Source organism: Heterodontus francisci, chromosome 48, assembly GCF_036365525.1.
Source record: "Heterodontus francisci isolate sHetFra1 chromosome 48, sHetFra1.hap1, whole genome shotgun sequence".
NCBI classification, from domain to species: domain Eukaryota; kingdom Metazoa; phylum Chordata; class Chondrichthyes; order Heterodontiformes; family Heterodontidae; genus Heterodontus; species Heterodontus francisci.
In genome coordinates this window covers 16,440,155-16,453,108 of record NC_090418.1, presented here as the reverse complement: position 1 = coordinate 16,453,108, position 12,954 = coordinate 16,440,155, and the positions used below count along the sequence as shown (strand labels likewise).

General features: G+C 50.7%; 14 non-coding genes across 14 annotated transcripts; all 14 read left to right on the top strand.

Moving 5' to 3' along the window:
• The first annotated feature begins 79 nt into the window (after window positions 1-79).
• On the top strand, window positions 80-151 carry trnaq-cug (transfer RNA glutamine (anticodon CUG)). Its single transcript has one exon. It is a non-coding gene; the product is annotated as a tRNA-Gln (tRNA).
• Window positions 152-469: 318 nt separating this feature from the next.
• On the top strand, window positions 470-541 carry trnaq-uug (transfer RNA glutamine (anticodon UUG)). Its single transcript has one exon. It is a non-coding gene; the product is annotated as a tRNA-Gln (tRNA).
• Window positions 542-2,096: 1,555 nt separating this feature from the next.
• trnaq-cug (transfer RNA glutamine (anticodon CUG)) lies at window positions 2,097-2,168 on the top strand. The gene has a single exon. It is a non-coding gene; the product is annotated as a tRNA-Gln (tRNA).
• A 318-nt stretch (window positions 2,169-2,486) lies between these two features.
• On the top strand, window positions 2,487-2,558 carry trnaq-uug (transfer RNA glutamine (anticodon UUG)). The gene has a single exon. It is a non-coding gene; the product is annotated as a tRNA-Gln (tRNA).
• Window positions 2,559-4,113: 1,555 nt separating this feature from the next.
• trnaq-cug (transfer RNA glutamine (anticodon CUG)) lies at window positions 4,114-4,185 on the top strand. Its single transcript has one exon. It is a non-coding gene; the product is annotated as a tRNA-Gln (tRNA).
• A 318-nt stretch (window positions 4,186-4,503) lies between these two features.
• Window positions 4,504-4,575, top strand: trnaq-uug (transfer RNA glutamine (anticodon UUG)). Its single transcript has one exon. It is a non-coding gene; the product is annotated as a tRNA-Gln (tRNA).
• A 1,555-nt stretch (window positions 4,576-6,130) lies between these two features.
• Window positions 6,131-6,202, top strand: trnaq-cug (transfer RNA glutamine (anticodon CUG)). Its single transcript has one exon. It is a non-coding gene; the product is annotated as a tRNA-Gln (tRNA).
• Window positions 6,203-6,520: 318 nt separating this feature from the next.
• On the top strand, window positions 6,521-6,592 carry trnaq-uug (transfer RNA glutamine (anticodon UUG)). Its single transcript has one exon. It is a non-coding gene; the product is annotated as a tRNA-Gln (tRNA).
• Window positions 6,593-8,147: 1,555 nt separating this feature from the next.
• On the top strand, window positions 8,148-8,219 carry trnaq-cug (transfer RNA glutamine (anticodon CUG)). Its single transcript has one exon. It is a non-coding gene; the product is annotated as a tRNA-Gln (tRNA).
• Window positions 8,220-8,537: 318 nt separating this feature from the next.
• trnaq-uug (transfer RNA glutamine (anticodon UUG)) lies at window positions 8,538-8,609 on the top strand. The gene has a single exon. It is a non-coding gene; the product is annotated as a tRNA-Gln (tRNA).
• Window positions 8,610-10,164: 1,555 nt separating this feature from the next.
• trnaq-cug (transfer RNA glutamine (anticodon CUG)) lies at window positions 10,165-10,236 on the top strand. Its single transcript has one exon. It is a non-coding gene; the product is annotated as a tRNA-Gln (tRNA).
• A 318-nt stretch (window positions 10,237-10,554) lies between these two features.
• On the top strand, window positions 10,555-10,626 carry trnaq-uug (transfer RNA glutamine (anticodon UUG)). The gene has a single exon. It is a non-coding gene; the product is annotated as a tRNA-Gln (tRNA).
• A 1,555-nt stretch (window positions 10,627-12,181) lies between these two features.
• Window positions 12,182-12,253, top strand: trnaq-cug (transfer RNA glutamine (anticodon CUG)). Its single transcript has one exon. It is a non-coding gene; the product is annotated as a tRNA-Gln (tRNA).
• Window positions 12,254-12,571: 318 nt separating this feature from the next.
• trnaq-uug (transfer RNA glutamine (anticodon UUG)) lies at window positions 12,572-12,643 on the top strand. Its single transcript has one exon. It is a non-coding gene; the product is annotated as a tRNA-Gln (tRNA).
• Window positions 12,644-12,954: the final 311 nt, after the last annotated feature.

The following is a 12,954-nucleotide window of genomic DNA, read 5'->3' as shown; positions in this document are numbered from 1 at the left end:
TCTGTTCGATGTCGTCTGTGCTTTTGTAAAAGAGAAAGCTATGTCTGATTGACAACTTGCAAAGGCAAAGTTGCCTCTGGGTTCCATGGTGTAATGGTGAGCACTCTGGGCTCTGAATCCAGCGATCCGAGTTCAAATCTCGGTGGAACCTTATTTTCTCACTCCGCGCGATTCCATTTGCAAAAAGGGCAGCTTCTGCAATTTCACAACAAGGTCCAATTCAGGAGGAAAATTTTCCGCCCAGATCACTTTCCATTGCCATCCGTCTGACTGCTACTCTTATGCCAGCTGCCTGCCACGTGATCCACTCTTGCACTCGGTGCAGCTGGTGAAATCTTCCATTGAAAGGATGCACTGCTTTCCGTCAGACGACATATTGCATTCAAGTGCAGTCAGGGATGCTTGCAGGGACTGAGAATGCCAGGGGAGTTGGAGAAAAGACTGTAGCCCTGGCACAGGACAGCCACTTGGTTCCATGGTGTAATGGTGAGCACTCTGGACTTTGAATCCAGCGATCCGAGTTCAAATCTCGGTGGAACCGGCATTCTTGTTGTCCCAGCTGCTGTTAAATTTGGGACACACAAGCGTTCGGCACATGGAGCTGAAATGCTGCTGCTGCGCCTTTCTTGTCTTCATCAAGAGGATTGAGCTTCAATGTCCAATTGCAACATCAGCCTGATCCACGTCTGCAGCAGAGCGACGTTGCAGCTTGTTCCGTGTCCTCAGTGCCTGCACTGCACAGGACAATGGCGTGAGCACAGCATTTCTTTGCAATCTGCATTCAGCAGGGGCGCTTCAACAAATTCAAGAGGGTTTCATCAAATGCAGGCGTCACAACGATTGTCTTCTTGCCCTCGAGCTAATGTGCATGTCATCGTTTCTTGCTTCACTGCCTTGCAACGTTTATAAACTGATCATCTGGCAAGTGTGCCAAACTAGAGTGTGCTGAGAAATGGCAAACACAAGCAGTGACATTAGAAGCTGCAGCCTGGACTGTCCGAGTTGCACAGCATCCACACCTTTAGAACAACTAGTGGGGAAGCTGAAGGTGTGCCTGAGAAAAGATTAAGCCGGAATGCAGACTGGAAATTACAATGTCCAGTGCTTGCAATTTGCTCGTGAAAATGCATTGCTATTTGGAGGGCTCAGCAAGGTATGGCCATTTGCAGTGCAGCTCCCCGTCACAAACCCCGTTGCCGAGGCATTGACTTTATCCCCATTCCCGACCGCTATCTGACGCTGAGACACACGATTGGAAAGCTCGGTGTCCCACTTGAGCCTTAGCCGGTCCGCCACCCGCACGTCTGGTCCATCAGCAAGGACACCTACTTGCACCTCTGCAACGTCACGCGACTAAGTCCCTGCCTCAGCTGATCCGCTGCTGACGTCTTCATCCGTGCCTCTGTTACCTGTGGACTTGACTATTCCAAAACGCCGGCGGACATCCTTCCGGTTTGCACCCTCCGTAAATGCGAGCTCATGGAAATCTCTGCTGCCCAGGTCCTAATTGGCACCTAGTGCAGCTCACCCAGCAACCCTGTGTTGGCGCAACGACATTGTCAACCGCTCTGACGACCGCTGATTTTTCGAATTCCCATGCCTGTTTAAAATTCCTTTGCCGCCTCGCCCCTGCGTATCGCCGTAAGCTCATTCAGCTGTTCAAAGCTAGCAGAATCTCTGCGCTCCTCCCATCTTGAACTCTTTGGCTGCCCCGATTATAGCGTCGGTGGCCGTGCCTTCAGCTGCCTGTTCGCTAAGCTCTGCAATTGCCTCCTTAAAAGCGACGGCCTTTCTCGCTCTTTGTCCTTGTTTGAGGCGCTCTTTCAAAGCAAAGGATTGGATCAAGCTTTTGATCAGCTGTGCAAATATATCCTTCTGAAGAGGCTCGCCGCAAATGATGTCGGATAGTGCTGCAAAGTGTCTTGCAGATATTTTCTTACTCCAAGGCTGCTGTGCAGATGTAAGCGGTTGCTGATATTGCGTCTGGCCTCTTCCTGCGCAGGAAACATTCCACAGTTCTGTTCGATGTCGTCTGTGCTTTTGTAAAAGAGAAAGCTATGTCTGATTGACAACTTGCAAAGGCAAAGTTGCCTCTGGGTTCCATGGTGTAATGGTGAGCACTCTGGGCTCTGAATCCAGCGATCTGAGTTCAAATCTCGGTGGAACCTTATTTTCTCACTCCGCGCGATTCCATTTGCAAAAAGGGCAGCTTCTGCAATTTCACAACAAGGTCCAATTCAGGAGGAAAATTTTCCGCCCAGATCACTTTCCATTGCCATCCGTCTGACTGCTACTCTTATGCCAGCTGCCTGCCACGTGATCCACTCTTGCACTCGGTGCAGCTGGTGAAATCTTCCATTGAAAGGATGCACTGCTTTCCGTCAGACGACATATTGCATTCAAGTGCAGTCAGGGATGCTTGCAGGGACTGAGAATGCCAGGGGAGTTGGAGAAAAGACTGTAGCCCTGGCACAGGACAGCCACTTGGTTCCATGGTGTAATGGTGAGCACTCTGGACTTTGAATCCAGCGATCCGAGTTCAAATCTCGGTGGAACCGGCATTCTTGTTGTCCCAGCTGCTGTTAAATTTGGGACACACAAGCGTTCGGCACATGGAGCTGAAATGCTGCTGCTGCGCCTTTCTTGTCTTCATCAAGAGGATTGAGCTTCAATGTCCAATTGCAACATCAGCCTGATCCACGTCTGCAGCAGAGCGACGTTGCAGCTTGTTCCGTGTCCTCAGTGCCTGCACTGCACAGGACAATGGCGTGAGCACAGCATTTCTTTGCAATCTGCATTCAGCAGGGGCGCTTCAACAAATTCAAGAGGGTTTCATCAAATGCAGGCGTCACAACGATTGTCTTCTTGCCCTCGAGCTAATGTGCATGTCATCGTTTCTTGCTTCACTGCCTTGCAACGTTTATAAACTGATCATCTGGCAAGTGTGCCAAACTAGAGTGTGCTGAGAAATGGCAAACACAAGCAGTGACATTAGAAGCTGCAGCCTGGACTGTCCGAGTTGCACAGCATCCACACCTTTAGAACAACTAGTGGGGAAGCTGAAGGTGTGCCTGAGAAAAGATTAAGCCGGAATGCAGACTGGAAATTACAATGTCCAGTGCTTGCAATTTGCTCGTGAAAATGCATTGCTATTTGGAGGGCTCAGCAAGGTATGGCCATTTGCAGTGCAGCTCCCCGTCACAAACCCCGTTGCCGAGGCATTGACTTTATCCCCATTCCCGACCGCTATCTGACGCTGAGACACACGATTGGAAAGCTCGGTGTCCCACTTGAGCCTTAGCCGGTCCGCCACCCGCACGTCTGGTCCATCAGCAAGGACACCTACTTGCACCTCTGCAACGTCACGCGACTAAGTCCCTGCCTCAGCTGATCCGCTGCTGACGTCTTCATCCGTGCCTCTGTTACCTGTGGACTTGACTATTCCAAAACGCCGGCGGACATCCTTCCGGTTTGCACCCTCCGTAAATGCGAGCTCATGGAAATCTCTGCTGCCCAGGTCCTAATTGGCACCTAGTGCAGCTCACCCAGCAACCCTGTGTTGGCGCAACGACATTGTCAACCGCTCTGACGACCGCTGATTTTTCGAATTCCCATGCCTGTTTAAAATTCCTTTGCCGCCTCGCCCCTGCGTATCGCCGTAAGCTCATTCAGCTGTTCAAAGCTAGCAGAATCTCTGCGCTCCTCCCATCTTGAACTCTTTGGCTGCCCCGATTATAGCGTCGGTGGCCGTGCCTTCAGCTGCCTGTTCGCTAAGCTCTGCAATTGCCTCCTTAAAAGCGACGGCCTTTCTCGCTCTTTGTCCTTGTTTGAGGCGCTCTTTCAAAGCAAAGGATTGGATCAAGCTTTTGATCAGCTGTGCAAATATATCCTTCTGAAGAGGCTCGCCGCAAATGATGTCGGATAGTGCTGCAAAGTGTCTTGCAGATATTTTCTTACTCCAAGGCTGCTGTGCAGATGTAAGTGGTTGCTGATATTGCGTCTGGCCTCTTCCTGCGCAGGAAACATTCCACAGTTCTGTTCGATGTCGTCTGTGCTTTTGTAAAAGAGAAAGCTATGTCTGATTGACAACTTGCAAAGGCAAAGTTGCCTCTGGGTTCCATGGTGTAATGGTGAGCACTCTGGGCTCTGAATCCAGCGATCCGAGTTCAAATCTCGGTGGAACCTTATTTTCTCACTCCGCGCGATTCCATTTGCAAAAAGGGCAGCTTCTGCAATTTCACAACAAGGTCCAATTCAGGAGGAAAATTTTCCGCCCAGATCACTTTCCATTGCCATCCGTCTGACTGCTACTCTTATGCCAGCTGCCTGCCACGTGATCCACTCTTGCACTCGGTGCAGCTGGTGAAATCTTCCATTTGAAGGATGCACTGCTTTCCGTCAGACGACATATTGCATTCAAGTGCAGTCAGGGATGCTTGCAGGGACTGAGAATGCCAGGGGAGTTGGAGAAAAGACTGTAGCCCTGGCACAGGACAGCCACTTGGTTCCATGGTGTAATGGTGAGCACTCTGGACTTTGAATCCAGCGATCCGAGTTCAAATCTCGGTGGAACCGGCATTCTTGTTGTCCCAGCTGCTGTTAAATTTGGGACACACAAGCGTTCGGCACATGGAGCTGAAATGCTGCTGCTGCGCCTTTCTTGTCTTCATCAAGAGGATTGAGCTTCAATGTCCAATTGCAACATCAGCCTGATCCACGTCTGCAGCAGAGCGACGTTGCAGCTTGTTCCGTGTCCTCAGTGCCTGCACTGCACAGGACAATGGCGTGAGCACAGCATTTCTTTGCAATCTGCATTCAGCAGGGGCGCTTCAACAAATTCAAGAGGGTTTCATCAAATGCAGGCGTCACAACGATTGTCTTCTTGCCCTCGAGCAAATGTGCATGTCATCGTTTCTTGCTTCACTGCCTTGCAACGTTTATAAACTGATCATCTGGCAAGTGTGCCAAACTAGAGTGTGCTGAGAAATGGCAAACACAAGCAGTGACATTAGAAGCTGCAGCCTGGACTGTCCGAGTTGCACAGCATCCACACCTTGAGAACAACTAGTGGGGAAGCTGAAGGTGTGCCTGAGAAAAGATTAAGCCGGAATGCAGACTGGAAATTACAATGTCCAGTGCTTGCAATTTGCTCGTGAAAATGCATTGCTATTTGGAGGGCTCAGCAAGGTATGGCCATTTGCAGTGCAGCTCCCCGTCACAAACCCCGTTGCCGAGGCATTGACTTTATCCCCATTCCCGACCGCTATCTGACGCTGAGACACACGATTGGAAAGCTCGGTGTCCCACTTGAGCCTTAGCCGGTCCGCCACCCGCACGTCTGGTCCATCAGCAAGGACACCTACTTGCACCTCTGCAACGTCACGCGACTAAGTCCCTGCCTCAGCTGATCCGCTGCTGACGTCTTCATCCGTGCCTCTGTTACCTGTGGACTTGACTATTCCAAAACGCCGGCGGACATCCTTCCGGTTTGCACCCTCCGTAAATGCGAGCTCATGGAAATCTCTGCTGCCCAGGTCCTAATTGGCACCTAGTGCAGCTCACCCAGCAACCCTGTGTTGGCGCAACGACATTGTCAACCGCTCTGACGACCGCTGATTTTTCGAATTCCCATGCCTGTTTAAAATTCCTTTGCCGCCTCGCACCTGCGTATCGCCGTAAGCTCATTCAGCTGTTCAAAGCTAGCAGAATCTCTGCGCTCCTCCCATCTTGAACTCTTTGGCTGCCCCGATTATAGCGTCGGTGGCCGTGCCTTCAGCTGCCTGTTCGCTAAGCTCTGCAATTGCCTCCTTAAAAGCGACGGCCTTTCTCGCTATTTGTCCTTGTTTGAGGCGCTCTTTCAAAGCAAAGGATTGGATCAAGCTTTTGATCAGCTGTGCAAATATATCCTTCTGAAGAGGCTCGCCACAAATGATGTCGGATAGTGCTGCAAAGTGTCTTGCAGATATTTTCTTACTCCAAGGCTGCTGTGCAGATGTAAGCGGTTGCTGATATTGCGTCTGGCCTCTTCCTGCGCAGGAAACATTCCACAGTTCTGTTCGATGTCGTCTGTGCTTTTGTAAAAGAGAAAGCTATGTCTGATTGACAACTTGCAAAGGCAAAGTTGCCTCTGGGTTCCATGGTGTAATGGTGAGCACTCTGGGCTCTGAATCCAGCGATCCGAGTTCAAATCTCGGTGGCACCTTATTTTCTCACTCCGCGCGATTCCATTTGCAAAAAGGGCAGCTTTTGCAATTTCACAACAAGGTCCAATTCAGGAGGAAAAGTTTCCGCCCAGATCACTTTCCATTGCCATCCGTCTGACTGCTACTCTTCTGCCAGCTGCCTGCACCGTGATCCACTCTTGCACTCGGTGCAGCTGGTGAAATCTTCCATTGAAAGGATGCACTGCTTTCCGTCAGACGACATATTGCATTCAAGTGCAGTCAGGGATGCTTGCAGGGACTGAGAATGCCAGGGGAGTTGGAGAAAAGACTGTAGCCCTGGCACAGGACAGCCACTTGGTTCCATGGTGTAATGGTGAGCACTCTGGACTTTGAATCCAGCGATCCGAGTTCAAATCTCGGTGGAACCGGCATTCTTGTTGTCCCAGCTGCTGTTAAATTTGGGACACACAAGCGTTCGGCACATGGAGCTGAAATGCTGCTGCTGCGCCTTTCTTGTCTTCATCAAGAGGATTGAGCTTCAATGTCCAATTGCAACATCAGCCTGATCCACGTCTGCAGCAGAGCGACGTTGCAGCTTGTTCCGTGTCCTCAGTGCCTGCACTGCACAGGACAATGGCGTGAGCACAGCATTTCTTTGCAATCTGCATTCAGCAGGGGCGCTTCAACAAATTCAAGAGGGTTTCATCAAATGCAGGCGTCACAACGATTGTCTTCTTGCCCTCGAGCAAATGTGCATGTCATCGTTTCTTGCTTCACTGCCTTGCAACGTTTATAAACTGATCATCTGGCAAGTGTGCCAAACTAGAGTGTGCTGAGAAATGGCAAACACAAGCAGTGACATTAGAAGCTGCAGCCTGGACTGTCCGAGTTGCACAGCATCCACACCTTGAGAACAACTAGTGGGGAAGCTGAAGGTGTGCCTGAGAAAAGATTAAGCCGGAATGCAGACTGGAAATTACAATGTCCAGTGCTTGCAATTTGCTCGTGAAAATGCATTGCTATTTGGAGGGCTCAGCAAGGTATGGCCATTTGCAGTGCAGCTCCCCGTCACAAACCCCGTTGCCGAGGCATTGACTTTATCCCCATTCCCGACCGCTATCTGACGCTGAGACACACGATTGGAAAGCTCGGTGTCCCACTTGAGCCTTAGCCGGTCCGCCACCCGCACGTCTGGTCCATCAGCAAGGACACCTACTTGCACCTCTGCAACGTCACGCGACTAAGTCCCTGCCTCAGCTGATCCGCTGCTGACGTCTTCATCCGTGCCTCTGTTACCTGTGGACTTGACTATTCCAAAACGCCGGCGGACATCCTTCCGGTTTGCACCCTCCGTAAATGCGAGCTCATGGAAATCTCTGCTGCCCAGGTCCTAATTGGCACCTAGTGCAGCTCACCCAGCAACCCTGTGTTGGCGCAACGACATTGTCAACCGCTCTGACGACCGCTGATTTTTCGAATTCCCATGCCTGTTTAAAATTCCTTTGCCGCCTCGCACCTGCGTATCGCCGTAAGCTCATTCAGCTGTTCAAAGCTAGCAGAATCTCTGCGCTCCTCCCATCTTGAACTCTTTGGCTGCCCCGATTATAGCGTCGGTGGCCGTGCCTTCAGCTGCCTGTTCGCTAAGCTCTGCAATTGCCTCCTTAAAAGCGACGGCCTTTCTCGCTATTTGTCCTTGTTTGAGGCGCTCTTTCAAAGCAAAGGATTGGATCAAGCTTTTGATCAGCTGTGCAAATATATCCTTCTGAAGAGGCTCGCCACAAATGATGTCGGATAGTGCTGCAAAGTGTCTTGCAGATATTTTCTTACTCCAAGGCTGCTTTGCAGATGTAAGCGGTTGCTGATATTGCGTCTGGCCTCTTCCTGCGCAGGAAACATTCCACAGTTCTGTTCGATGTCGTCTGTGCTTTTGTAAAAGAGAAAGCTATGTCTGATTGACAACTTGCAAAGGCAAAGTTGCCTCTGGGTTCCATGGTGTAATGGTGAGCACTCTGGGCTCTGAATCCAGCGATCCGAGTTCAAATCTCGGTGGCACCTTATTTTCTCACTCCGCGCGATTCCATTTGCAAAAAGGGCAGCTTTTGCAATTTCACAACAAGGTCCAATTCAGGAGGAAAAGTTTCCGCCCAGATCACTTTCCATTGCCATCCGTCTGACTGCTACTCTTCTGCCAGCTGCCTGCACCGTGATCCACTCTTGCACTCGGTGCAGCTGGTGAAATCTTCCATTGAAAGGATGCACTGCTTTCCGTCAGACGACATATTGCATTCAAGTGCAGTCAGGGATGCTTGCAGGGACTGAGAATGCCAGGGGAGTTGGAGAAAAGACTGTAGCCCTGGCACAGGACAGCCACTTGGTTCCATGGTGTAATGGTGAGCACTCTGGACTTTGAATCCAGCGATCCGAGTTCAAATCTCGGTGGAACCGGCATTCTTGTTGTCCCAGCTGCTGTTAAATTTGGGACACACAAGCGTTCGGCACATGGAGCTGAAATGCTGCTGCTGCGCCTTTCTTGTCTTCATCAAGAGGATTGAGCTTCAATGTCCAATTGCAACATCAGCCTGATCCACGTCTGCAGCAGAGCGACGTTGCAGCTTGTTCCGTGTCCTCAGTGCCTGCACTGCACAGGACAATGGCGTGAGCACAGCATTTCTTTGCAATCTGCATTCAGCAGGGGCGCTTCAACAAATTCAAGAGGGTTTCATCAAATGCAGGCGTCACAACGATTGTCTTCTTGCCCTCGAGCAAATGTGCATGTCATCGTTTCTTGCTTCACTGCCTTGCAACGTTTATAAACTGATCATCTGGCAAGTGTGCCAAACTAGAGTGTGCTGAGAAATGGCAAACACAAGCAGTGACATTAGAAGCTGCAGCCTGGACTGTCCGAGTTGCACAGCATCCACACCTTGAGAACAACTAGTGGGGAAGCTGAAGGTGTGCCTGAGAAAAGATTAAGCCGGAATGCAGACTGGAAATTACAATGTCCAGTGCTTGCAATTTGCTCGTGAAAATGCATTGCTATTTGGAGGGCTCAGCAAGGTATGGCCATTTGCAGTGCAGCTCCCCGTCACAAACCCCGTTGCCGAGGCATTGACTTTATCCCCATTCCCGACCGCTATCTGACGCTGAGACACACGATTGGAAAGCTCGGTGTCCCACTTGAGCCTTAGCCGGTCCGCCACCCGCACGTCTGGTCCATCAGCAAGGACACCTACTTGCACCTCTGCAACGTCACGCGACTAAGTCCCTGCCTCAGCTGATCCGCTGCTGACGTCTTCATCCGTGCCTCTGTTACCTGTGGACTTGACTATTCCAAAACGCCGGCGGACATCCTTCCGGTTTGCACCCTCCGTAAATGCGAGCTCATGGAAATCTCTGCTGCCCAGGTCCTAATTGGCACCTAGTGCAGCTCACCCAGCAACCCTGTGTTGGCGCAACGACATTGTCAACCGCTCTGACGACCGCTGATTTTTCGAATTCCCATGCCTGTTTAAAATTCCTTTGCCGCCTCGCCCCTGCGTATCGCCGTAAGCTCATTCAGCTGTTCAAAGCTAGCAGAATCTCTGCGCTCCTCCCATCTTGAACTCTTTGGCTGCCCCGATTATAGCGTCGGTGGCCGTGCCTTCAGCTGCCTGTTCGCTAAGCTCTGCAATTGCCTCCTTAAAAGCGACGGCCTTTCTCGCTCTTTGTCCTTGTTTGAGGCGCTCTTTCAAAGCAAAGGATTGGATCAAGCTTTTGATCAGCTGTGCAAATATATCCTTCTGAAGAGGCTCGCCGCAAATGATGTCGGATAGTGCTGCAAAGTGTCTTGCAGATATTTTCTTACTCCAAGGCTGCTGTGCAGATGTAAGTGGTTGCTGATATTGCGTCTGGCCTCTTCCTGCGCAGGAAACATTCCACAGTTCTGTTCGATGTCGTCTGTGCTTTTGTAAAAGAGAAAGCTATGTCTGATTGACAACTTGCAAAGGCAAAGTTGCCTCTGGGTTCCATGGTGTAATGGTGAGCACTCTGGGCTCTGAATCCAGCGATCCGAGTTCAAATCTCGGTGGAACCTTATTTTCTCACTCCGCGCGATTCCATTTGCAAAAAGGGCAGCTTCTGCAATTTCACAACAAGGTCCAATTCAGGAGGAAAATTTTCCGCCCAGATCACTTTCCATTGCCATCCGTCTGACTGCTACTCTTATGCCAGCTGCCTGCCACGTGATCCACTCTTGCACTCGGTGCAGCTGGTGAAATCTTCCATTTGAAGGATGCACTGCTTTCCGTCAGACGACATATTGCATTCAAGTGCAGTCAGGGATGCTTGCAGGGACTGAGAATGCCAGGGGAGTTGGAGAAAAGACTGTAGCCCTGGCACAGGACAGCCACTTGGTTCCATGGTGTAATGGTGAGCACTCTGGACTTTGAATCCAGCGATCCGAGTTCAAATCTCGGTGGAACCGGCATTCTTGTTGTCCCAGCTGCTGTTAAATTTGGGACACACAAGCGTTCGGCACATGGAGCTGAAATGCTGCTGCTGCGCCTTTCTTGTCTTCATCAAGAGGATTGAGCTTCAATGTCCAATTGCAACATCAGCCTGATCCACGTCTGCAGCAGAGCGACGTTGCAGCTTGTTCCGTGTCCTCAGTGCCTGCACTGCACAGGACAATGGCGTGAGCACAGCATTTCTTTGCAATCTGCATTCAGCAGGGGCGCTTCAACAAATTCAAGAGGGTTTCATCAAATGCAGGCGTCACAACGATTGTCTTCTTGCCCTCGAGCAAATGTGCATGTCATCGTTTCTTGCTTCACTGCCTTGCAACGTTTATAAACTGATCATCTGGCAAGTGTGCCAAACTAGAGTGTGCTGAGAAATGGCAAACACAAGCAGTGACATTAGAAGCTGCAGCCTGGACTGTCCGAGTTGCACAGCATCCACACCTTGAGAACAACTAGTGGGGAAGCTGAAGGTGTGCCTGAGAAAAGATTAAGCCGGAATGCAGACTGGAAATTACAATGTCCAGTGCTTGCAATTTGCTCGTGAAAATGCATTGCTATTTGGAGGGCTCAGCAAGGTATGGCCATTTGCAGTGCAGCTCCCCGTCACAAACCCCGTTGCCGAGGCATTGACTTTATCCCCATTCCCGACCGCTATCTGACGCTGAGACACACGATTGGAAAGCTCGGTGTCCCACTTGAGCCTTAGCCGGTCCGCCACCCGCACGTCTGGTCCATCAGCAAGGACACCTACTTGCACCTCTGCAACGTCACGCGACTAAGTCCCTGCCTCAGCTGATCCGCTGCTGACGTCTTCATCCGTGCCTCTGTTACCTGTGGACTTGACTATTCCAAAACGCCGGCGGACATCCTTCCGGTTTGCACCCTCCGTAAATGCGAGCTCATGGAAATCTCTGCTGCCCAGGTCCTAATTGGCACCTAGTGCAGCTCACCCAGCAACCCTGTGTTGGCGCAACGACATTGTCAACCGCTCTGACGACCGCTGATTTTTCGAATTCCCATGCCTGTTTAAAATTCCTTTGCCGCCTCGCCCCTGCGTATCGCCGTAAGCTCATTCAGCTGTTCAAAGCTAGCAGAATCTCTGCGCTCCTCCCATCTTGAACTCTTTGGCTGCCCCGATTATAGCGTCGGTGGCCGTGCCTTCAGCTGCCTGTTCGCTAAGCTCTGCAATTGCCTCCTTAAAAGCGACGGCCTTTCTCGCTCTTTGTCCTTGTTTGAGGCGCTCTTTCAAAGCAAAGGATTGGATCAAGCTTTTGATCAGCTGTGCAAATATATCCTTCTGAAGAGGCTCGCCGCAAATGATGTCGGATAGTGCTGCAAAGTGTCTTGCAGATATTTTCTTACTCCAAGGCTGCTGTGCAGATGTAAGTGGTTGCTGATATTGCGTCTGGCCTCTTCCTGCGCAGGAAACATTCCACAGTTCTGTTCGATGTCGTCTGTGCTTTTGTAAAAGAGAAAGCTATGTCTGATTGACAACTTGCAAAGGCAAAGTTGCCTCTGGGTTCCATGGTGTAATGGTGAGCACTCTGGGCTCTGAATCCAGCGATCCGAGTTCAAATCTCGGTGGAACCTTATTTTCTCACTCCGCGCGATTCCATTTGCAAAAAGGGCAGCTTCTGCAATTTCACAACAAGGTCCAATTCAGGAGGAAAATTTTCCGCCCAGATCACTTTCCATTGCCATCCGTCTGACTGCTACTCTTATGCCAGCTGCCTGCCACGTGATCCACTCTTGCACTCGGTGCAGCTGGTGAAATCTTCCATTTGAAGGATGCACTGCTTTCCGTCAGACGACATATTGCATTCAAGTGCAGTCAGGGATGCTTGCAGGGACTGAGAATGCCAGGGGAGTTGGAGAAAAGACTGTAGCCCTGGCACAGGACAGCCACTTGGTTCCATGGTGTAATGGTGAGCACTCTGGACTTTGAATCCAGCGATCCGAGTTCAAATCTCGGTGGAACCGGCATTCTTGTTGTCCCAGCTGCTGTTAAATTTGGGACACACAAGCGTTCGGCACATGGAGCTGAAATGCTGCTGCTGCGCCTTTCTTGTCTTCATCAAGAGGATTGAGCTTCAATGTCCAATTGCAACATCAGCCTGATCCACGTCTGCAGCAGAGCGACGTTGCAGCTTGTTCCGTGTCCTCAGTGCCTGCACTGCACAGGACAATGGCGTGAGCACAGCATTTCTTTGCAATCTGCATTCAGCAGGGGCGCTTCAACAAATTCAAGAGGGTTTCATCAAATGCAGGCGTCACAACGATTGTCTTCTTGC